A 24,858-nucleotide genomic window follows, 5' to 3' on the forward strand; every position below is an offset into this window, starting at 1 on the left:
ACAAAGAGGTAAGTCTTTCTGTAGAGAATAATCCTACACTGGCGGAGAGCTGTACTCGATGACCTAATGGGTCCTTTCTATCTCTAATTTCTATGATTCTATGAAAATCATCACTCACTATAAGAAACAGATGTTGGCTGGGAGACAATGGTGGTGAGGACCATGTTTCTCCATCGGCCCCTTTCAGAGGCGTGCTGCCACCTCTTTTCCCCCCACTTCTCTCCTCTGTGGCAGCTGACGGGATATTTATAGCCTCTTCCTCAGCCTGCCAATTATAATTATCAATATCTTCACTGATAAAAAAAGAGGCATCATCAGAGTTGTGCACAGTATGTGATAAGCCAAGTTTGAGTTGAAAACGAGAATAGTTTCTTCCCATTATGGACAAAAGAGAGGTGCATTTGGTGGCGGGGCTGCCATCTAGGCTGTGTTACTGTGGCCACAAGAGAGATTTTGGCCTCCCTTAAAGCACCTCTGTGGACAAATAGCGAGGTGGAGATGCTCTTATGAGCAGCTATCGCTTGAAAAGACAATGCAGTCTGTACAGTACGGAGTTAGAGAGTTGCTCTAAATATAATGAATAAACGTGAACTCTTACACCAGGCAGCACAGCTTAGTAATTGCTGTTCTGGAGCTCACGTCTCTGCAGCTATTTAGCTCAGCATTTCATCTCCAGCTGCAGCACAATTTTTGCCAAATATAGATAAGTGAAGTTAAAGTTATTGGCAACCACTAGTTCTGTGTCCCTGTTTTGAGTTTATAGATTTCATAGGAATGGCATTACTTTATTTCTGCAGCAGACAATTGTTCTTCTGCAGCAAGAACTTTTTCCATGGTACAGTCTGCATGGCATTTCGACTGAGGCTGGAAATTGTATCAGAGAGATGTATGGGCAGCCGGAGGGAGATTTCTGTTTGGGCTACAGAGTAGTTGAAATTTGGTGGTGGAGGCAAGACAGACTCTCAACCCAACCAACATATTTTAAGGGTTTCCAAACCTTAGCAGAATTTTAACAAAGTATCTGCAGACGCCCCCTTTCATCAAGGACCGCCTGACGGTAGTGATGACTCCATCCACATCTGCAGCTTTTCTGAGACTCACCTTTGGGAATACGTGGCCCCCAGCACCTGAAAGCAGTGTGTGGTTCTAGCCTTTTATTTCTGGTGAAATCTGAGGCTATAAAATTTCCTTTTAGATGACTAAGAATTATAGCGTTAAGAATTTAAAGTGATCTTTGTGTAGGAGTTCAACTGTCCAGGGCGTACAATTCCCTTCTGAGGTGGATGACCCCTGACCTCTTGATCACTTTTCTTTGAACATAAAGCTTAGTCTTCCAAGAGGCATCTGCTCCCATTATCTGTTCTCATTGCTGGAGTTCAATATTTACTTGGCGCTTTTTTGGTAGAGGTTAGTGGCCAGGCATCGTGCCTCCCCTGGGTAGTCTCGTCTCCATCTTAAACACACCCCTTCTCTCAATTATCTTGTGGCTTCGTTTAGACTCCTTATCACTCTAGTGGCTTTGCTGTTTCGGAAAAAAGACTTTCTAGCACCTTATGTAGCTACACAATAGAATGAGAAAACACATTTCGGAAGGAGATTGTCATGTGAGTCAGTCAGTACCACTTACACACACACACACACACACACACACACAATCTCAACGTCTTGGTTATTAACTGACCTGAAACTACTTGGTTAGATTCTTGAAGTTAACTATTCTCTCCTTGTTTATGTCATTTATACATAAACACGGTCATTCCCACATTTCTTTGCTTGCTGACCCCTCTGTATGTGATGCTAGAATAGAGTCGTAAATTAGTCTCCTGTTCTTCCTCTCTTCCTCTCTCCTGCTCTCTTTCACTCTCTCCTTATTTTCTTTTTTCCATGAGTGACTTAAGCCCATTTAAAAGATGAATAAAATTCAGCAATCAGAAAATAATTTAAATATTCTAAAATGCACCCTTTTCAATTCATATAATATTGGTGATCACTTCTATTGGAAATCACTTTAGGAAATACCTTTCCTATTTATTGTCTTTCTACCAAATCTCAAGGCAGTGCAACCACCTTTCCTGAGCCACTTGCCCACCAGGAGGCGGGGTACCCTCCTCTATAGCTTGTGGCAGCTCTAGTATCACTGTTGTCACATTGTATTATAAATATATATTTCTACTTAGCTCCTTCCCTCCAAATGGGTTAATGACCACTTTTAATTTATTTTCACATTCTGAGTCTTAGCGTGCTGGTGACTGATGCATAGGTGGTCCTCAGCAGATATTGATTGAATGAAGGAATGTATTCACAGTGAAAATGATTTTGGGAAATAGCAGCAAAGTAAAGGGAGAGCCTCTGAACACAGTTTACAAAAGACCCAAGGAAGCTTTAGTGACTGTCTCCCAGATCTGGAGACTTCTGCTTGCTCGCTCCATCCTCCGCTCCTACTCCGTCCTCCGCCCAGCTAGCAGGAGAAGCCTTGCCCCAGCCCAGGGATGCTGTGGGGACTGGGGCTGAGCAGGCTCTGCGCCTGGAGGGTGCGATTCCGGGAAGTCAGCTTGGGAAGCTGTGATTCCGGGAAGGCACACGCTGTTTGAGAGTGCTGCTGAGGGCTCAGCTGTCGGCTGGAAGCTGTAAAGTGCATTTGCAAGTTTCGCTGGCTGCCTGTTGGATCTGTTCCTCATTCCCCAGACCTGGGAGCTCCCCTGTCGCCTCCAGATGTGCCAGGATCTGCTGCTGTCCCCTTCTCCTTTTGAGGAACAGTGTGTGGTCGCCTCAGGGGGCGGGGTCCTCCACAGCTTCTCTGAGCCGGAACTGGTGACAGCTACTCTTGTCTTCTCCTGACAGCACAAGGAGTTCTAAATTACTTAATTTGAATATGAAAATGTTCCCTAGCATAAAGACCCTGTAGGAATTCTCTTCTTGCACCTCTGAAGGAGGCACTGAGATAACGGTTTGTCCTGGGGCCTTAGTCTTGCCCTAAGGCAGAGAATAGATCTGTGAACATCTTTTCTCTAGATTCCATATTTTATGATTCTGAGGGGACGCAAATGAGTTGCAACAAAGAAGTGCTGAATGGGCCTGGCCAGACACCTGCCAGCCGTAGCCTGGCAAAGGGCCGAGGAGCCTCCAGGAGCAGCCATGCTGCTGGCTTTGACCCGCCAGCCCGTTTAGGGTCATCCTTGAGTGTCAGGGTTTCTCTCATATGCCCTTCTTTTCTTGGTCCATTTAGGCCCGTAGCTACCATTAGCTTTTTTCTAAAATTGAAGTAAAAGTCACATAACATAGAGTTGGCCATTAAGCATTTTAAAGTGTACAATTCAGTGCCATTCGGTACCTTCATGGTGTTGCGGGACCATCACGTCTATCTAGTTCCGAGACATTCTCATTGCCCCGAAAAGGAAACCCCACACCCACTAAGCTGTCACTCCCCAGCCGCCTTCTGCAGCCCCTGGCAGCCACTATTGTGCTGTTAGCTTTTGCATCTTAACATAGTGAATGTTGGAAACAATTCCTTTCAGTTCTTATTATATTTGCAAAAATGCATTAAGTACATTTTATTCCAGGCACCGTGTTAAACATTAGTATACATGCACTCATTTAATCCTCACCGTAACAGGTGTTATAAAACAGTCGCTATTTTTATTCCTATTTTACAGGTGAAGAGACTGAGGCAGAGAGTAGTCAAGTAATTTTCTCAGTGTCACACAGCTAAGAAATGGCAGAGTTGGGACTCCAGCCCGACTAGAACTTTACACATTTAGCTAGTATCTTCCAGTATGTTCTGTTCAGACACTTCATCCTCAGCCCTGCTCATTGCTGCCCTCCTGTCCCTGCTGTCGTGGCTTCAAGACACTACACCAGAATGGCCTTTTCCCAGGGACCACACAAGCCTTTTCATCCGTCGCCTTCTTCCGGTTTTGTTCTGTAGCTTCCTGGGCACTGGCGGCAGAAGAAGGATCCAGTATTAACATCTGTGCTGTAATTTTCCATGACTATCTCAGAACGACTGAGGACATGACTACTATTTTCTGGATCAAAAAGTCTTTTAGGCTCTGTCCTGACCTCTTTGGACAAACATGGTTTAGGTACGAGTCCAAATGCTTCACAACATTCTTTTGGAAATTGAGCAAAGCTGGAAATTTTGTCAGAGAGAAACAACCAAAGTTCATGGCCAAAGAGTAATGTGTTTGCTTAACCTTGGGGAAAAAGATTTTTTTTTTAAGTTATAAAGTTTAATGTAATTATAACCCTCCCCTCAACTAAAACGGCAACAGAAAACACAATGGGACCCAGGTTTCCAAGTGTGAAAATGTTCTGTGTGTGGATCCATATAAATATCTTAAATACATTTAACTTTGTTGTAAATACGTGTACGTGCTTCTTGTAAATATACAGACCTAGTTCTGTCCAGATTTCAGAGTCATAGGAGTTATGGTTTTTATCTATTTCTCCAACGTTAACAGTTTTCGTTCTTATAAAACAAAGGTAGCTTTTTCAACTAGGTACAGAGTCAACGACCATCCCCACAGTTGTGGATGGCTTTGGATTCTGGCCCATGTCTGCTTACGAGGCAGAGTCTCATCCTCTGGGCAAGTTGGCCCTCGGCTCTCAGTGAGCTCGCAGGTCCACAGTCCTACGCATAGGCCCTGGGATGCAGAGGTGATTGTCATAACGGGAGTTCACACGGAGGCCCTAAGCGGCAAGCACTGTGCTTTGTGCCTAGTGTGTTTTGTCTCCTCTAATCCTCACAACAAATCCACGAAGTCAGTGCCATTATCACCCCTGGCTTACAGAGGAGGAAACTGAGACACCGTGTGCAGAGTCAGGAGGTTTTAGCGTGGAGTCTGGTTTCATTGCTGGCCCTAGGAATGTAGATGTCTCTCTCCTTTTTTTCCATTCAGCTTCCTTCTATTTATGTAAATGAAACTCAAGGAAATGAACAGGGAATCTCTTGCTGGATTCTCTGTTTAGTCTCCTTGGACAGGACGGAGAGGGGTCCTGTGGCCGTTCCTCTGCCAGGTGTCTCCCCAGCCTCGCTGGCCTCTGTGCCTGTGGAGGACGCTGCACGGGGCTGGGCCTCTGAGAGACGCAGGGCTGTCGATGGCCCTGTAAAACCCTAGACTTCTTCACGCGGTTGGTTTTCACCTTACAGAGAAAAGGAAACGTTAAGTCCTATTTTATGACTTTGGGTTTTTCTTTTCTCTTTGTAATGAGAAGAGTGGAGGTAGGATTCCACACTATCTCAAAGAAACGTAGCCATATATTTTAGTTAGAGCACACATTATCTTGGTAGAATATTATATGTGGCCCAACAATGACAGTTCCTCAATTTAAATACTTTGTGCCAATGCATGGCTTGTTGTCCTCCATGGTGAGGGCTGGTGCTGACCACGCAAATTCTTGTCATCACTTCTGTCTGTCATCTTCAGTCCTGTGGAGCAGGTTCTGTGCCCAGGTCAGGGCTCTCACATGATGAAAGAAACTCAAAGAAAGGCAGATGAGGAAGGGACAGTCAGAGAAAGAGCCCAGACGCCCCTCACATTTGAGCAAGAGGAGAAACGGAGCCCAGACAAATGTACAACACTTGTCCTAGCACGAGGTACCCAGTAGGCGTTCAACAGATATTGCTAACTCCGTTCTCCCAGCTAACGTGAAGGTCTAACCCAGGTCAGACCAAGATAACACATAGATTTAGCTTGATGTGACAAGTCTCACCACAGGCTAGTAGGTGTGTGGAGAGCTTTGATGAAAAGGATTGTAAGGCTGAGGCTTCAGTGGGAAAGCTGGTGGGGATGGCTTAGGATGCCTGCCATGGGTAAGCAGGGGCTGATGCCAGCATGCATGAGCATCTGCGACCCAGTGATGTGGGACAGTAAAAATGTACATCATTTATGAAGTCCTACTAAGAGTGCACACTAGACATTTTACAAATGTTAACTCATTAATTATTCTAGCCACCCTATGAGATACTTGTTATTAAGTTCATTTTCCAGATGAGGTAATTGAGAATTAAAAAGCTTAAGTAACTTGTCCAAGGTTACGTGGCAGTTCAGTGGCAGAGCCCGGGTTTGACCTCACGTCTGTCTCGTTTCAAAGTCTTGCTCTCTCCACCACTTTCTCCTGGCTGCAGTCAGAGCCAGCTGTCATTTCTGCTGAGCGTTCCAGCACGCGTTACTGATGGCCTTTGGTCCAGGGTGCTGATCTGGGGCATGGTGTTTCCTGATCGGCAGACGCTTGTCTTCATTTGGACGTAGAGAAGATCCCTGGGAGAAATGTGGATTGCGGAGCAACCCATAGAAGAACTGGACATCCTGCCTTTCCTCTGACAATATGTGGCGTGGTCTGTCCTTTTCAAAGGGACAAACTGAGAAAAGCGATCGGCTGATTGTGACATGGAGAACACCTTACATTTTTACCTGCTATATCCAATGGCACATATTTTGTGTGTTTGTTTCAATAAATCCTAAATTACAAGGGGCGTTTCCTCCTGATTTGTTACTTCACTTTTCACGTTTAAGCGTGGTCCAGTGGTGAAGGAAAAATTACAGAATCTCTCTATCCTGGTTCTTTCCTCTCATTCTCCATAGTGGAAAAAGAAAAGAAAAAGGCTGGTTTCAGTCCTGGCTGGTAACTGAACTGTCCAATTCTGAACTAAACTTGGCCGATGGTGGTTCCAGCTTTGTTCATGAATAATCGACAGTCACATCTGGATTCATATATTTACCTAAATGCAGACAAACGCAAATTATCTTGGATTTGCCTGATGTATTTCTATCTGATGCTGTATTTTTTTCCCTAAATATCTCACCCCACCATCTCACGCCTCCACATTTCTCTTTTCTCCAAAGACCTAGCAACAAAAATATGGGCTTCTTTCTCCCGTCACATTCTCCACCCGAGCAGTAAGTGTAAGGGTTTAAGAAATAGACCCTCTTTTTCTTTAAAGTGATTCAATGCAAATTTTTGAATACGTGTGACATGCAAAATATCAGAACATCTTGAAACAGCGATACCTTCCGAGACGGCGTGTTTTCACGTCTCGTTTTAAATGAAGCCTGAAAAAGATCGTCTCCGCACCAAATAAGGCGCAAGCCTTCAGGCGCACACACGTGCACACCCAGTCCTTCCTCCCACTCCACCCCGCCAGCCTATTTTTTTTTTTTTATTAGAAAACACTTGAAACTTATCATGTGCAGCAGATGGGAGTAGAAAATGCAACTTGAAGACAGTTATATAAATATATCCTTGATGTCTGTTTTGCTTTTCAATTTGCAACGAAAAGTACAAAGGTAGCGCGGCGCGCCAGCGAGGGCCGTCTGTGTCTCCTGATATCCATTCCAGATGTCGGCTAGACTTCGTGGAGCCAGGCTTATGGCACTGGGGCTGGAGCCGCGGGTCTCCTCCTCCAGGTGCGATGCCTCATGCTGATCCCCCACATGCTCGCTGGCCTTGTCCAAACACTCTGCGCTCTGGGCCGGCCTCCACCACCCGTCCTGACCCTAATTAGTGTCCTGATTCCTGGCTCTCCCAGGGCGGGTCTAGAGGCAGGGCCACGTGTGCCTGCTTAGCACCTTGCCTCCGCAGACATGAGAACCTTAAAAAGGCAAAAAATAAAAAGAAAACAAAAGAGAGAAAAGGAAAAAAAGTAACCCCAATGTTGTTGGCAAATACCATCTGCCAGCCAGCAAGCGGCTCCTTGTGCCTGTCCACTTACTGGGCTTCCCGAGAGGCTGGCGCTGTCTGACCCCGGGACTGGCAAAGCGTGAATGTGGCTCTCTGTACACGCTTGTAAAGGATTTTACACCGTAATATGTTAACTTCCTGATTAAACAGTGCTAAGCACAGGAGTGTCTCATAAATCTTGCAGGCGCCGACTTCATTTATCTGAACATCGGTTACTGTCTAGTGTGGGTAAACAAGTGACAGGGGCATTTATTACGATGCATGGGACCACAGAGTAGTGCTATTAATAACCTGTGCCCCGGGTGCCCTCATCTGAGAGATACCCTTGTCTTTGAAGGGGAGCCTGCAGCCTTTCTGCTCTCAGTTCAGACTAGGTCCATCCAGGGGAAGGTTCTGGAAGAGTCTGCACAAAGAATTTCAGGTGAAAGATTATTGGGCAAAACCAAGAATCACTAATCGCCTCCCTGCCAGCTGCCCTCCCCTGCCCCATGCGTTTCAGGGCACTGAAGGGCGCTCGGGACCGAGGGACTCTTGGGATGTCATAGTTCTCTACACTGTTTTGCAATTGGAAAACGTTTAAGAACATAACAGTTCGAAGGACAGTCTTAGGAATGACAGACTCGTTCAAGGTCACAGGGGGAAATGGGAGGACTCAGCCTAGGGGGAGCCCTTTTTCTCCCTGGTGGCTTTAGAAGCAGGAAATGAACTGCATTAGGCGTTATTAGCACCAATGGGTCTATTCCTCTGTGTCAATGACAGAAAACAAACACTGAGAGATTATCTTGCCTTTCCTTTTGCTTCCTCATAACAAAAAGAACCCATCTTAATTGCACACATCTTTATTATTTTGAATCCTGTGTGTGTGTGTATCTGAAGGGGGGACAGAAATAAACTAACTCGTGGATGGGAAATGGAGAAAAAAGTCTGAATTCTTATTTACTTTATTGCTTTGGAATTCAGATTCTCAATTATGTGTTCACTGTGGTAAAGTAAATGTGGGTCCACTGAAGTGTTGCTAGTGTAGCATTCATTCTTCCCTGAACTAGCTGTGTGTCATTGGGCATATTACTTAATCAGTCTGAACCTGATTTCTTTTTCACCTCTAAAATGAGGGAGATAGGTTACCTTGAGCTTTAAGTAAAATTTTTTTTTTTTTTATGAAAGAATCTAGCAGGGGGCTAGACACAGAAAATGCTCTTGATACATTCCAGAAATGTGGAATTCAGCAGAAAAGGCAGAAAAGATGCCTTTGATGGGAAAATTCAAAATACTCTGTTATAAGAGTTTCACCTATAATTAGATTTATTTTCAACCAACAAGTTTGAAGGCTCAGCATGCAGGGCAGGTGTGCAAGGCAGGTGTTCTACACGCTGTGGGACACAGAGATGAGAAAGTCATGACCATCCTTGGGGGATATCCTCTGAAGGGGAGACAGACCTGGGACGCAACTGGCAGGGCTTCATTATATGGCTCCAATGGCGGACTGAGGAAGAGGCTCGTGGATGGTGGCAGAGGACGACGGAGTAGAGAAAGATGATTGGGTCTCAGTGGCACTAGGTCAGGCATCAGCCGTGTCCTCTTAGGGAGCACCATGGGAAGAAACCTTGGGTTATCTTCTTCAAAGAACACCACCCTAGAGCCTGGTGGGGATTGTGCACCCAGGGTGTTCACATAGGCACCACTCCTGCCCCTTCTGTGACCCCACCCTCACGTTCCAGTCTCCTGGCAGCAAGTGCCATCCCCAGATGGGCCAGCTTCTCTCAGCTGTCTACATCTTTGCTTCTGCTGCCTTTCTGCCCAAGATCAATTTTCCTCCATTCTTCAACTGGTCAAATCTCATTTTGTTCCCCAGGAGTCTAGCTCAAAGCTCAGCTCCTTGGCTAGAATTAATCATCCCTGTGCTCCCCTAGCCTTGCACATGCATTTGTTTTAAACGTTCCTTTTTGTGTGTGTGAGGAAGATTGGCCCTCAGCTACCATCTGTGCCCATCTTCCTCTTTTTGCTTGAGGAAGACTGTCACTGAGATAACATCTATGCCCATCTTCCTCCACTTTATGTGGGATGCTGCCACAGCGTGGCTTGATGAGCAGTGCTGGGTGTGCATCCTGGATCTGAACCTGCGAACCCCAGCCCACCAAAGTGGAGCACACGAACTTAACCACTACGTCACCGGGCCGGACCCTCAATGTTCTTTTTAAATGCAGCTGTCTTGGAAGATGGGTAGGCCGGGGGCCGTGTGTCATTCTGCTCTGCATCGTTGGCAGCAAAGGGGTGTCCCCAAGAGGGCTGTAGAAGGGAAGGGGGCGTGGTGCTCTTGTGCCCTTTCTGTGTCCACGTGGTACACATCTTTCCCACCTGGCCTCACTGGCCCCTCCCAGCAACACTGCAAGGGAGGTGGTGGCACCACATTTTGGGTCAAGAAACTGAGATTTAAAGAGATTTATTAACATGTTCAAGATCACTCAAATAGTATTATGATGGAAACAAGATTTGAATCCAGGTGTTTTTGATTCCAGCTCCTTGATTAGACATGGTTTTATGGGAAAAACCCGCAGCCAGGACTGGCGGGAGCAGCCGGTCAGCATCCAGGGATGGTGCTTTGAGCAGGTGGTCCCAGCGTGTGGCTCCCTGCCCCGTACACCAGGGTTCCTGCAAAATCGAGTAGAATCAGCCACAGTCTATGGCTGGTTAGCCTTCTAGTCATGAGACCGGCCTGTGCCCCAGGCGGAGTGTGCAGTGTGCAGCTGGAGGGCCGGGTCGGAATACTATCTCCGCCAGCCTCTGCCCTGCAGGGCTGCCGTGATAATGCAGGCATAGCACGCATAACAGCGCGGGGCCCACAGGGGTGATCCAACACTATTTGGAATCTGATAACAATACTTATTACTTACCTTTTGCCCTGGGATTGCTAAGAACATGCTTTTATCAGAACTAACAATTTCCACAGACTTCCAAAAGGGGAGAAGTGCAAGATCGTCAAGGGTAATTCAGACTTGGTACTTGTAGAAGCTTATTGGACTCAAGTTCAGCCTGGCAACTGGTTGTCAGGAAAAAATATTCCAGAGCAGGGATTGGCAAAACGCTGCCCGCAGCCGAATCTCAGCCCTCGGCCTGTTTTTCCACAAACCATGAGCTAAGATGGCTTCTACACTTTTAAAGTGTTGTAAAAATAAAAAAAAAAAAAAAAAGTAAAGCAAAACAAAAGAAGCCTGTGAGACAGAGAGCCTCTGTGGCTGGCAAAGCCTCAGACTTTCCTATCTGACCCCACGCAGACAGAGTTTGCCGACCTCTGCTCCGGGCACTGTTTTCCCAGAGCGTCTACAGATACAGGTATTAAAACGAAGGCTCCATAGCTGGTGAGTCTGGGAAATGCTAGGCTTTTAGCAAAGTAAGCAGAGAACTGCACTGCAGGGCCCTGAAGAGCCTTTAAATCCCCAAATTTATTTGGCCTATGAGCCCCTTCTGCATGGATCACCTTGAAGATGTGTGTCTCAAGACTATACTTTGAGAAACGCTGATGTAGGAATTTTAATACAAAGGCGTCTCCACCAGTAAACACTTAAAAGAGAAAAGTACAGGCTGAAGTCACAAGTTCAAGATAGTCACCCTTTAAAGATGCCAGTCTACTGGTTTGATGCCAGGGAGGACACAGGCCACCTGAGATGTCCTAACGGGTCTTCCTTTCCTGTGGTAAGTTAGGGTTTTAAATTTTCATGATGGCGGCAAAATTAAAGTGGAAAATTGTACCATCGCAGGTGAGTGCCTCGAACGTGGTCTAGACGGCTGCGCTATCAGTCCCCTGCCCCCTCCATCGGTCCCTGAGGGTCACCCCTGGGACGTGTGATGTTTGCACAGAAGAAATTCTTAACAGACTAGAGCATAAGTCAGGTCAAGCTGAGCTGTCTGTTGAGCTCTGAGGCTGCCAACAACCTCGATGAATTATTTAGTGAAGAGTCCTTGAAAGGCCAGATCTGGCCAAGGTAGACAGAACCCAGCCAGGATTGAGCCGGGATTATAACAGTGCTCAAACTTCCTTCATTTTGTTACTCCAGACATTTACAAGAGGCACCTACTATGTGCTAGGCATGTGCTAAGAGAGGGTGGATACACATATAATCAAGAAATTCTTTACCTACTAAAATTTATAGAATCAATCAATACTTATTAGGCACCGACTATGTGCCTTGCAGGAAAACACAGAAGACCTGACCCTGACCTTTATGGAGCCCACGGTCTAGCAGAGAAGACAGCACTGAACGAGTAACTAAAGTACAGTTAGGGTAAGTCCTGGGACCAGAGTGTTGAACAAAACAGACAGTCCCCTCCCTCTTGGAGCTCACAGCTCGATGAAGAAGACAGACATGTGAATTGAAAGTCACTGCACAGTGTGACATTTCTAACAGGATACTACAGGTTGCTGTGAGCTCACAGGAGGCACGATGCAATCTCTCTTGGTGGGCTGAGGAGATGTTGAGCTGGAGAGGAACCTGTTGAAGGAGGACTAAGTCATCCACAAGGCAGAGAAGGAGGAGGGACGTGCCAGGCAGAGGGCATATCATGTTCGAAAGCAGAAGAATGTGAAAGAGCCTGGCGAGCTAGACAGAGGGCCGGGGGTCCAGGCCAGGCACACACGAGAACTGTGAGACAGCAAGCAGAGCCCGAGACCAGGCAAGGGATGTGTTGGGGGCAGGTCAAAAATTTAAAATACCGTAGGTGAACGATGACCAGCGCTGCTGAAGTCAGAGTAATTTTCTGTGTTTCCTGCTGGTTTTTCAGAGAAGTTGAAATCTCCGGATCAACTCGCTCTTGGGGGGATAGTTTCTCAAGAGTGGGCTTGGGGACATTACTCTCCTGAAAGTGTCAGGCACCGTGCAATTTCGTGGTGTGCTCTTTGAGGAGAAGACAGAGGTGGCTTCGAAACCACATGCCCTGTGCTGCCGAGGCAACCCGTGCAACAGAAAAGAAAGTTTCAGAATTCAGGTGTTTGAAATCTTATCAGTATTGTAATTACGAAGTCAGCTGCTCTCTCAAAAATTAAGAATGTGCTTTTGTGAAATGACACAGATAAGAACCTACTGATGCAATTAGAGATTGATTCTTACAAAATATGCTGGGTCATGCATGGCCCTTAGCCAAAAGCCTCAATTTTTCAATCAAGAAACTCTTGGGGCCAGCCCGGTGGCCGAGTGGTTAAGTTCACATGCTCCGCTTCGGCAGCCGAGGGTTTTGCTGGTTTAGATCCTGGCTGTGGACACGGCACCTCTCATCAGGCCATGCTGAGGCGGCTCCCACATAGCACAACCAGAGGCATTCACAACCAGAATATACAACTATGTACTGGGGGGCTATGGGGAGAAGGAAGAAAACAAAAAAAGAAATTCTTGATGGGTTTTGTTGATGTTGGTACATCCCTCTTTTCAAAGTATCATCTTATACAAATTCATCTTTTTGAGGAGTGAAAATCTGAATGAGTTTTACTTAGGTGTTTTGCAAGAGCCCTGTAGTTGCTTGGTACATGCGTGAGTGTCCAGGAAAGAGCATGGCTTTAGCCACCAGCCAGAGATCTATGTCTGGCTCTGCCATCCATCAGCCATCTCACTTGGGGACAGTTTCAGACTTTCATTGATTATGATGATTTTAAAAACAAAGGGAGGGGGCTGGCCCCATGGCTGAGTGGTTGAGTTCGCGCGTTCCGCTGTGGCAGCTCGGGGTTTCACTGGTTTGGATCCTGGGCACGGACATGGCACCACTCCTCAGGCCACGCTGAGGCAGCGTCCCACATAGCACAACCAGAGGCACTCACATCTAGAATATACGACTATGTACTGGGGGGCTTTGGGGAGAATGAAAAAAAAGAAGATTGGCAAGTTTTTAGCTCAAGTGCCAATCTAAAAAAAAATCAAAGGGAACTTGGAGATAATTTAATCTGTCCCTTTATCTTGTGAGTGAGGAGCTTGAGGCCCCTTGGGTGGAGGAGACTGAGAGGCGATCACTGCGTGAGGAGAGGGCAGCACCAGGCCTGGCTCAGAGTCCATGGCTCCAGCTCCAAGTGCTGCTTTCCCTCATTCTTTCTTTCCTTACTTGTCTCAGTTTCTTTGTCTGTAAAGAGAGAACAGTAATTGCTGCCCTGCCTTCTGCATTGCTTTATGGTGAAGATCAATAAGATGAAAGCAGAGAAGCACATTAGGAACCAGAATCTACTGTCCCTGTGCAGGAGAAAGAGTGTAGGCTGTAGGCAGGAAGGGAGGGCTCTTGCTCATCGCGTCCTCCTATCTTTTTTGTGTCTTTTCATCCCTCACTTGTAACAGGAGCTGACACATTATGGTCAACATGATATATTAGCAATTTAGAAGTTTCAGACGAGACCTTTACTTGAGCTCTACCAGGTGTCAACTGCTTTGTTAGGCACTCAGCACTCAGAGAAACGGCCCAGGATTAATATTTATTGAGTGAGTCGCGTGTATGTATGTGTGTGTATTGCTTTGTCATGACTTATTTCTAAAATCACCTGAGATTAGGCATTCTTACTGCTAATTCATTAATGAATAAGCTGATGAGTGCAGAGGAAGTCACCTGGACAGGCTGAGAAAGACAGAAGTGGTGAGCGACAGTGTTTGAGAAAAGGTGCTTCTGACTCCAGAGTTCCTGCCATTCCCATTGTAACCTGCAGACTCCTGCCTGCGAGTGGTTTTGTTTTGACGGTACAGAGTCAGATTGTAGCTAGCATTTCCTGAGCACTTGCGACTTGTGAGGTGCTGATGGAAGCCCTGGATAGGTGCAAATGTTGCTCATTCCATCCTCCAACAGCCAGGTGAGGAGGCCCTAGTATGAAACCACTTTAGAGACGAAGAGCCACGGGCACAAGGAGGCAGCTGGCCTAGCCCGCTTTCACTAGGGACGCAGACCTGGCCAGTCGGGGAGCCTTTGTTTTCACGCCTGCCCCCGTGACCCCTGCGTTGGAGCCCTCGTTCTAGCAAGAGAGAGAACTATCTGCGAGGGTTTTAAAACAGCATTTGGCAAAATTCTTAGAGTTCATCCCATAGTAAGAATTCATTTAAAATTTTCCACTGCAACCTACTATATGCGTGTGCACACACACTCAGAACAAAAGTTTTTTCATGAAATAATGCTTACCCTTACAATAGCTCTGGGTTTCTCCGTCTCAGCACTGTTGACATTTTAGGATGGGTAATTCTGTGATGGGCAGGACTGTCTTGTGCGCTGTAGGATGTTTGGCAGCATCCCTGGCCTCTACCCAGTAGATGCCAGTAGCACCAACCCCCGCAGTTGTGACAACCAAAAATGTCTCCAGACATTGCCAATGTTCCCTTGGAGAAGGAAACACCCCTGATTGAGAACTAATGCCATAGATGACACTCGTATTTTCTATACTATTCTGTAATATATTCTATTTATTAAAAATAAAAAGAATCAGGTTGCAACCTACAAAATCGATGGTTTGACCCACTGTCAGGTCTTGGTTTTCCATTTGAAAAACCCTATTATAGGATTGTGGGATTATGGGGGTGTTTTGTAAAGAAGGAGAAAATAGAAGATAATGATTTCAAGAGACAACAGGTAGTGGGAATTTTATAATAAATGAGGAAATCAATAATATAAATTTGAAAATATAAATATACTACCTGAAAGGTCCTGTTTAGAGGGGATTGAGGCTTTCAAAATATGAAGATGGTAGACTATGTGGGACATACTGTGAATTGTTCAGATAGGAATTCTTCTCCTGAGCATTTGGGGAAGGATTAATATAGTTGGAATGAATGTCCTGAGTTCTCTCTGGCTCCCTAAGGAGCTGGAACTCAGGTGCCCTCAGGATCTGAGAGGGTAAAATGACAAAAGGATTTTTTTCATTGAAGTATTTATTTACAAATTCTACCCATAAAAAGGATAAATGACTTCATAAAAAAGTAAAATGAGGGTCTGGCCCAGTGGCATAGTAGTTAAGTTCCGCGCTCTCTGTTTTGACAGCCTGGGTTCGCGGGTTTGGATTCCAGGGGCAGACTACACACTGCTCATCAAGCCAAGCTGTGGTGGTGACCCACATATAAAGTGGAGGAAGATTGGCACAGATGTTAACTCAGGGCTAATCTTCCTCAGCAAAAAAAAAAAGGTAAAATGAGTAAGTATAACCAGAAAAACCTATGAACAGGAGATTTTTTTTTCTCTCCTACGTAAAGGGAGGGTAGAACTGTACACAATTTTTTTAGAGCTCAAAGTCTAAAAGCACCTCAGTATCAACAGTAAATTAATGGGGGCTTCCTGAACACTTTCATGGTTTAGGTATCAATACCCTGAGCCCTATCCTGAGCATCCGAGAGTCTGAGGAGGTGACTAGAACAAAGGTTCGGAGTTGTATAGGTCTGAGTTTGAGTCCAGGTTCTGTCTACTTTCTACTGGAAACTTGGTGAAATTGCTTAGTTCCCCTAAGCTTCATTTGTCTTCTCTTTAAAGTAGGAATGATAATATCTGTCTCAAAGACGCTGACTGCTGTGAGTATTAAAAGAAATAAGCCTCACAATGCCTGGCATAGGGTATGTATTCAGTAAATGCCCTAAAAATAAAAATCACCATTACTGTTGATGGGTAGCCTTGATATTAGACAAAGTCCTAGGATCATGGGCCCCTCCAGGCTTCCTCTGGGTGGAGAGTGAGCTGCTGGGAGCCGTATTTTACGTTGGTTGCCCAATGAGATTTGCCCCGAAACAGTAGCTGCTGAGCAGAAATGACCGACACCTCCGTGGTGAGAAGTTTCACACTCTCAGAGAGGTGGCTTGGAGGAGGGACCTGGTGACTCCCCACGGCATCAGGTCTGAGCAGTGCCTCGTGGAGAGAGCTCTATTGATGAAGGGCCATGAATGCCCGATGACTTAGCTACTCCTCGGCTTAAAGGGGAATCATGAGAGTCTATTGCTGTGTTGTTGGGCCAATGACATACGATAGATAGATGGCAATCCATATGATGAGGAATTCTCAATTTGCATCATATTCAGTTGTATCTTTTAAAAAGCCTGCTGTAAAAATGGATATTAATCAAAACAACTATCAAATTACACGCATGTCTGACAAAAGAAATGTGTTGGTTGAAGTCACAGAGTGGTAGCTGACCACTCGTATACGTGGACTTGCCCACTAATGTTGCTTAGAAACACCACGTTATCAAGAAGAACCTCATGTCAGTTTGGAGCAGTTCCCAGACAGCTGGTTAGTAAAGATAATTTGCAATGGAAAAAAGTCTAATATCTGTTCCAGTAATTTTTCTTTTCTCTTGAATTAATTTTTTCATACTTAAGGAGATAATTTTGGAGGAGGAATGGTAGACATGCTTGATACTTCCTTCAACAAGACGGAAAGTTAAATAAGAAAATACCTGTAAATGTATAAATGTACAGTTTGTCAAAATGGCCATTAAAAAGATAAGGAAGTCTGGGGAGAAACTGATGAAACTTGGCGACTAAAACAATGATGCATTCCTGGGGGTTGGCCCGGTGGTGCAGCGGTTAAGCTTGTACGATCCGCTTCTCGGCGGCCCGGGGTTCGCCAGTTCAGATCCTGGCTGCGGACATGGCACTGCTTGGCAAGTCATGCTGTGGCAGGCGTCCCACATATAAAGTAGAGGAAGATGGGCACGGATGTTAGCTCAGGGCCAGTCTTCCTCAGCAAAAAGAGGAGGATTGGCAGCAGTTAGCTCAGGGCTAATCTTCCAAAAAATAAATAAATAAATAAATAAATAAAATTAAAAAATTAAAAAATGATGCATTCTAGAAATTTCCGGGAAGTGTAGCTAGGAAAGGAGACCCTAAAAAGTGACAAATGTGTCCTCCACCTGAGTGTTGACATAGATCAGCGGTTCCAAAATACTTTATCACCATCATAGCAGCTCTTCTGGATGAGAACACTCAATGCCAGTTAGGACTTTCCCTCTCAAAGGACGCTAAGATGCTTTTAAAAATCTCATCCTTTGTGGATATCATGGTTAGAAGGCCTCCTTTTTTATTAAGATGCTCTAGGAAAGCCAGAGAATATCTGGAGGAAACACTAAGATGGAATCAGTTAGCGTGATTTAAGCTTGAATGTTTATGAAACTGCCTAGCTCAGTGGATTCCAAAGCTCCCCCCCGTTAGTTGAACTGTGAAATTCTTTTTTTCAGAGACCTGCCATTGGAAAGTCTGTTATGTAAAATAAACAAAGTAGAGCAGCTCCAAGGATGGTAGGGGGCAGAGGAGTCCCACCCGCTCTCCTCTTTCCAGTCTGCCTTTCAGGCTCCCAACCCGGACACTCTGCCCTTGACCCAGGGTCCCTGACGGGTACCTTGGAGCTCTGTGGAGGGGTGGGGCTCCCTCAAGGCAGCTAAGGGTCCACCTGGAGCTCAAAGTCTAAAAGCACCTCAGTATCAACAGTAAATTAATGGGGCCTTCCTGAACACTTTCATGGTTTAGGTATCAATATACCCTGAGCCCTATCCTGAGCATCGGAGGGTCTGAGGAGGTGACTAGAACAAAGGTTCGGAGTTGTATAGGTCTGAGTTTGAGTCCAGGTTCTGTCTACTTTCTCCTGGAAACTTGGTGAAAGGACAGTAAGATGCTTTTAAAAATCTCATCCTTTGTGGATGGTGACCTCCAGGCACATCTCAGTGCCCAAGCAGACGATTCCATCCATGACTGGTCTGGCAGGAATGAATATCCTAAAGAAACGATTTGTAGGACTAAGTGTTTTAATGAAACTTGTGACCCACACATATCCTCATAAAATTCTAAGCACAGTCACGTGGGGCATAAGACTTTTCAGTCAATGATGGACCACACATACGACAGTCGTCTTATGAGATTAGAGCCATACAGCCCCGATGTGTAGTAGGCTATACCATCTAGGTTTGTGTAAGATATTCTATGATGTTCACATAATGATGGAATTGCCTAACGACACATTTCTCAGAATGTATCCCCATTGTCAAGCAACACATGACTACATATACATATATGTAAATGTGTATATATATGTATGGGTATGTATTTGTGCACGTTTTTTCTGTATTACTATTGGCCACCAACAATTAACAATCTGGGGTCCCAACTGCTTTCAGAACTGAAAGCAGGGCTTTGTTGCAAATGCAGAAGTGTACAATGTCTGGGTGTTCTACCATCTGAAGCAGTTGCTCTCAGAAAGGTTAGGTTTAGTGTTCTTACATTTACCTTCTGGAACAGAGTGGGATTTCCCCCTGATCAATGAAGGAGAATTCGACTCTCGAAAGGGCAAACTGATTTCCACTTGGTCTCCATTCCCGCCTTCCCGAGATCCAGTTTTAAAGAGTTGAGAGCCCTGGAAGGCACCGGGGGGATGTTTCTACCTGAATGCACGCAGGCACTTTCACGGCAACCTGCACGCCTTTTACAGTGATAAACAGTAATTGTTTAAACCTTGGCTCACTTTCTTCCCTCAGTAAGAAGGAGAAGTCTGCCAGTTTGAACTTTCCTGGTCTCAGCTGTTTCAGAGTGGTGCAATCACGTTGTTAGATTCATTTTGCAGCTGGCCTAGTGAATTATATGCATTCAGAAACCAGCCTTACCTGGTTGACTCCGGTTTCCCTACAAATGCGCTCACATGGGCATATATTTGCCTCTGGCCCTGCCTCAACCAAGGAAATCTTTAATCCTGGAGGAAATTGTTATTGCTATTATTCTGGTGCTCAGCAACCGCCGTGCCTCCTCTCTGAGGAGTTCTCCAGCCAGATGGAAAGGGGGCTTGTATGGCGAGTGTGCTCACACACACTGAGAAAGTCTTGCACATGCAGCAATTTCAGCTTCTATTTCTGAGAATTTTGTCAGGAGTCTTGACAATCAATGAGAACTGAAAACAATTAGTCACAGTTGTGGATCTCTCTTTAAGTTCATGGTCCAAACAGCTTCACAGGAGAGCCACGTCCGAAGGCGAAGACCAGGGCCATGCAAAATACAGTTTTTAACCAGACAATGGCATTTCAGTCTGGGGCTCAGGAAACATCGTGACATTCCCTTTGTTTAATCAAAGTTCTTTCCAGCTCTCAAATGCTGTCTGATTTGCAGAGCTGCCTTATATTTCCTATCTCCGACAGACGATGTGGTTGGTACTGAAATCTTTACAGCAAATCTGAGCAAAATGTTTTCAACCGGTACAAATGCAGCCAAACAATGCTATTCTTATTATCAGTGAAAGACATTTCTGAATTTCCCTGAAGCAGGGAAGGACTCAGTTTTCTTTCATCCCATTCACTGCACCCGGTGAATTCACATTGAATTTGAGAAGCAAGAGCTCAGGAACAAGGAACCAAACCCCCGGCTCCCGAGAGAGGTGTTGGAGAGACTCACACGGGGGTCAGCTCTCAGCAGAGCTGAAAACCTGTCTAGCCTGCTTCTAATGACCGTTTCTCGTGGCCTCTGCTTTGCTACCTGTCATTTTCTTGCTGTGCCTTGTCACGCGGAGGAATGGTGTAGTGGAAAGAGTATTCAACAAATGTTACCAGAGAGCTCTGCCTGTGTTGAGGCATGATCGCAAACGGAGCCCTGCCCTTCAGTAGCCCACAGGCGAGTGGGGAGGCGGTCTTGCAGACAAGCCAGAGCTCGAAAAGGTGACTTGGGTGGCCCTTCCACCCCACGGACTGCACCGTAACTCTGTACCCTTGGCTCATCTATTTAATCTCTTGTGTTCTGTTTCGTCATCTGTCACTTGGGTAATACCCACCCTGCAGGTTTGTGAAATAAGGGTCAGCCGAAGAGTTAAGTGAGATAATATATACACAGCACAAAGTTTGGTGCTTAACACACAAAGTGAGGGAGCTAATGGGCTGAGATAAATGTTGGTTCCCTTCTCACTGGGCACTCCTGGCCTCTACTTTCATTTATGTCATTCCAGACACAATGGGCAGGACTGTAGTTTTGTTTGTTCGTTTGTTTTCTTCGACTTTGTTCTATTTCATTTCTTTTTGGCCCTGGTCCCTCTGCTGTGCTGTTTCCAAGTCCTCTGGGCTCACTGGGGACAACCTGTATATGAAGCCACATACCTGGCTGCCCTGAGCCGAGTTAGTTTTCCCAGGTCCCATCTGTCCTTGTTCTCCATTCTTCCCCACCCCCCCTGGAAGGCCTCACTATGCCTCTGCCTGAACCCGTGTGTAGTAGAATTTCAGGGGTGGTTTTATGTCATTCCCAGCAGGCTTATAAAAGAATAGGCAGTCAACAAACAATGTTGTACTGTTAAGGGAGGCAAGAGGTTGAGTTTTGGCTGTAGACTTCTCCAGGCCTCCGGAGCAACCACAACAGCTGCCCTGCAACAAGGCAAGAAAGCAGTGTAGCCCCAGCCTCTGACAAACCCCTTGGGCTCACCGTCTCCACTCTGGAAAAGTAGGTAAACTGCACATGTGGCGTGCAAATGTTCCCTGCTTTACCCAAATCTTATGCAATGTATCTGGAACAAAGGCCACCTGAGAGAAAGTTCTGCCGGTTCCGTGTCTCAACTCTGTCCCTTCTGTTCTTTGTTCTGTTCCAGGTTGGAGAGGAAGCTATGGAAAGCCGCTCTTTTCCCTGTGGGGGCGCAGTGAGCTTGATGTGATTTCACTGTGTACAGACAGCTCCTTTCAAGAATCTGAAAACTGAAGGAAGAACTGGAGTCAGGAAATATGGCTGTGGACTTCCCACAGGCGGGCAGAGAGGACACTGTGAAACCTTGGGGATTGACAACCCCAATTTCGTCTTTTCCTTCACATGAGTCTGGCCCCGTGCCCTGGACCTAGCCAGCAGCCCACAGCTGCTGCAAATTGATTTATCCCCTGATGATAGTCGGAGCTGCTGCCTGTAACATCAGAGAGACACTGCTTTGCAGGATGTTTTTTAAAGACGATAAAATTTCCTTCGCTCCTTTCTGTTCTTTGTGCCATCTGGCATTTTGGGGTGCAAAGTATGATTAACAGCTATTACTTTTTCAAGTCAGGATTGTTTTGAGATGTATGTATTTGGGAGAGCAGTGGGGATGCCATGTCGCTTGATAACCATCGGACACCCCAAGACACCTGCCATCCTGGACGGCTAGGCTCATGGCTTTCTGTTGAAAAGGCCTATTGGAATTCCTTTTGTTACTATTCCTTGCCCCTTAGGACAAGTTGAACCAGAAGTGGCGAAATCTCCCTATTCTAACTGATTTCCTTCCCTGCCCTCTTAGGAGACTGGGCAGCAGGCCTTGGAGCTGAGCCAAGACATGGAAAGGCCTCGAGCAGGGAGGTGACCATGGGAGGTCACCACATGCTGCTGAGCCCAGGACGCGGCCTTCCAGGGAAGAGCCCGAGCCGGCCATGAAGGCAGGGGCAGTGCGGCCTTGTGGGAACAGCGCAGGGCTTGGCGCCCAGTGGCCCTGGTTTGAGTTCGCTTCCCGCCGCTTTCCGACCCCTGAGCAGCCATTCATGCTTTTGAATCGCGGGTGCTTCATTTATACAATGGTACGGTACAAGCTTCCTCATGAGAGCGTTGCGAGGATTGAGTCAGATGAGGTAACGGCTGCAAAACCTCTAGTCGTGCAACGATTTTCCATCTGGGATGGAATCAAGCTACCTGGAGTGGCTAGAGCCTGTCTGGGAGGGGACACTGTTTTTACAAGAATCTTCTCTCTCCTGCTGCCCCTGCCTCGTGGGAGGGCGCTTCCCAGCGACTCGTCTGCTCCACCTGCAATTTCAAGTTCAAGATTTCATTCTCGGGCGTTTCTAGAGCTTTCTGAAAGGCTCACCTGGTCCAGCTGACTAACTCTAGGAATGCTCACCTGCACACCACAACTAAATTGATCATGAGAGCAATTTGTAACATCACCCCAAGAAAGAGGGCGGGTCAAGGAAGAATGGGATAGAAAAGGACTGTCTGTGAGGGTGGGATTCACAGAAACTCCCAAGCTGCCTGCACTGCACGTGTCACCTCTCCCAGCCTTGGAGATCCAGCACCACCTCCGACCTGGCGCCTGTGGCCTGGCAATGTCACCTCAGCATGTGCTCTGTACCACAGGGAGTTACCCCGCCTTCCAGCCCACATTGGAAACTAGCCCTAAAAATCCAGTCACCCATATTTTGTATTGCCAACAGCACATTTCCAATTAAAAGCACAAGTTTGTGGGTATGAATCATGTACTTTGAATAAATTCTGCTATGTGATGATTTATTTTCTTGACACCAAATAAATTATACACAGTGAACTTGGCCTATATTTATACTACCTCGTCTATGGATCCTGGGTGAACATAAAGTTAATCGATTAGAATGACAACTAATTTAGTGGATGATGAGGACTCTGTAATTTGGACCCTGGAGGCAAATTATTTCATAGAAGTGAAGGGTCAAATAGTTTTTATGAACCAGAGGGTTTTATAATTCCTAGAAGTCCTTCCAGATTCAGAAACTTACCAAACGTGCAATACAAAGCTTCACTCCCCAGTGGGAACCCTAAAGCCTCAAGCCAGCCCACACTGGACATCCCGAGAGAGGCACTGGTTGCACCCAGCCCTCAAAGGCTGGCGTGCCTACTAAGGAAGTACAGAGATGGAAGATCTCAAAGCAAATTTGATTTTGAAATTGACTTAGTTGTAATAACCTAAGCTATCAGCGGCCCATTTTTAAAACTATTTTTTATACCAATATTCCTTTAAAAAAGAATTCGTTTTATATATAATATACTCTTGGGACCTGATACTATGAGCTGGCTACAAGTGCCTTTCCTTTCCTTTCTTCCTGGAGCAAGTGCTCTTAGATTTGAGGTCATGCACTCAAAGACCTGCAAGCAACCATGGAGGCCCTTCCTAGCCTTAAACATGAAATGAAGAAACCAAGGCCCAGAGAGGGTTAGCATTTGGTCCCATGACACATGGCAAAATTGGGTATGGTTGCAACCACAGGGAGCACGTGAGCTCCCTGAAGACATTCTGCTTGGTTCTCCTCCTCTGCCACTATGCCTTTAGTGCTCAAAGCAGCTGGTTTGCAGACCAGCATCTTGGCATCATCTGGGAGCTTGTCACAATGCAGAATCTCAGGCTCTGGCCCAATCCTGCTGAATCAGAATCTGCACTTTGGGCTACTTGGCCACTTCGGTGAAACTGGAAAAGCCAAAAAACCACCCAAAACCAGTGAAACAAACTCCTAACTTGCGTCCTGTTAAATTCTATGAGATGTTGGCCTTAATTGTTTTTCTTTATCTCCACACCATTAACTAACCACTCCCCCAAACCCCCACACATCTATACATTCCTATTTCCATATGTCAAACTTTTAATTGGCCGCTAAATGTTTTGGGTGTTTTTTTCTAAATATCTCTCCCATCCCCCTCTGACTCCTCAACTTCCCACCTCCAGGTTTCCCCTCTCTGAAGTTCCTCCCTGTTAACGCCAGAGCGACTTTCCTGAAAGCCAGTTCGCTCATGCCCCTTTTTCAATGTAAATGGTCCACAGGTTCTGCTATGGACTGAATTGTGTTCCCTGAAAGTTCGTTTGGTGGAGCCCTTACAACCAGTGTGATGCGATTTGGAGCTGGGCCTTCCAGAGGTGACTAGGTTTAGATGACGTTATGGGGGTGGAGCCCTCCTGATGGGATTAGTGTCCTTGTAAGAGACACCAGAGAGCTTTTTCTGCACCATGAGAGGGGGCAGCAGGAAGGCAGCTGTCTTCTCGTGAGGAAAAGGAAACTCACCAGAACCTGACCATGTTGGTACCTTGATCTTGGACTGTCAATCTCCAGAACTGTGAGAAACTAATGTCTGTTGCTGAGGCCACCCAGTCTATGATGTTCTGGTATGGCAGCCTGGGCTCACCATTCTGTCTGAAAGGGAAACTGTGAACTCCTTAAAACGACCTGAAGATCATACACTATTTGGGCTCCCTGTGAGTGACCAGTAGATGGTTTCTGATCATATGAATGGATCGAGCAGGGCCATTTGCCTAGACGTTGATCCAAATGTGGAAGTGGTGGTGGAGGAGGGAGAGCTTGTTCCGAGAAGCAAACGAGGGATATTCGATTTCACGCTGCTTCAGTGTCTGTGTTGACTGATTTTACGTCAAACTGACTGGGCCACGAGATGCCCAGATATTTGGCCAAACGTTACTCTGACTGTGTGTGTGAGAGTGTTTCTGGATGAGATTAACGTTTGAATCAGTAGGCCAAGTAAAGCA

At 46.0% G+C, this 24,858-nt stretch overlaps 1 long non-coding RNA gene across 1 annotated transcript in view; it reads left to right on the forward strand.

The window, feature by feature from the left end:
• The window catches only part of LOC138917936 (uncharacterized), an 88,270-nt gene extending 65,374 nt beyond the window's left edge, over window positions 1-22,896 (forward strand). Inside the window, exon 2 of the long non-coding RNA XR_011426624.1 lies at window positions 21,214-22,896. This is a non-coding gene — a long non-coding RNA (uncharacterized lncRNA). The remainder of the gene's footprint in view (window positions 1-21,213) is intronic.
• Window positions 22,897-24,858: the final 1,962 nt, after the last annotated feature.

The sequence above is a fragment of the Equus caballus genome, chromosome 15 (genome assembly GCF_041296265.1).
Source record: "Equus caballus isolate H_3958 breed thoroughbred chromosome 15, TB-T2T, whole genome shotgun sequence".
Lineage (NCBI taxonomy): Eukaryota > Metazoa > Chordata > Mammalia > Perissodactyla > Equidae > Equus > Equus caballus.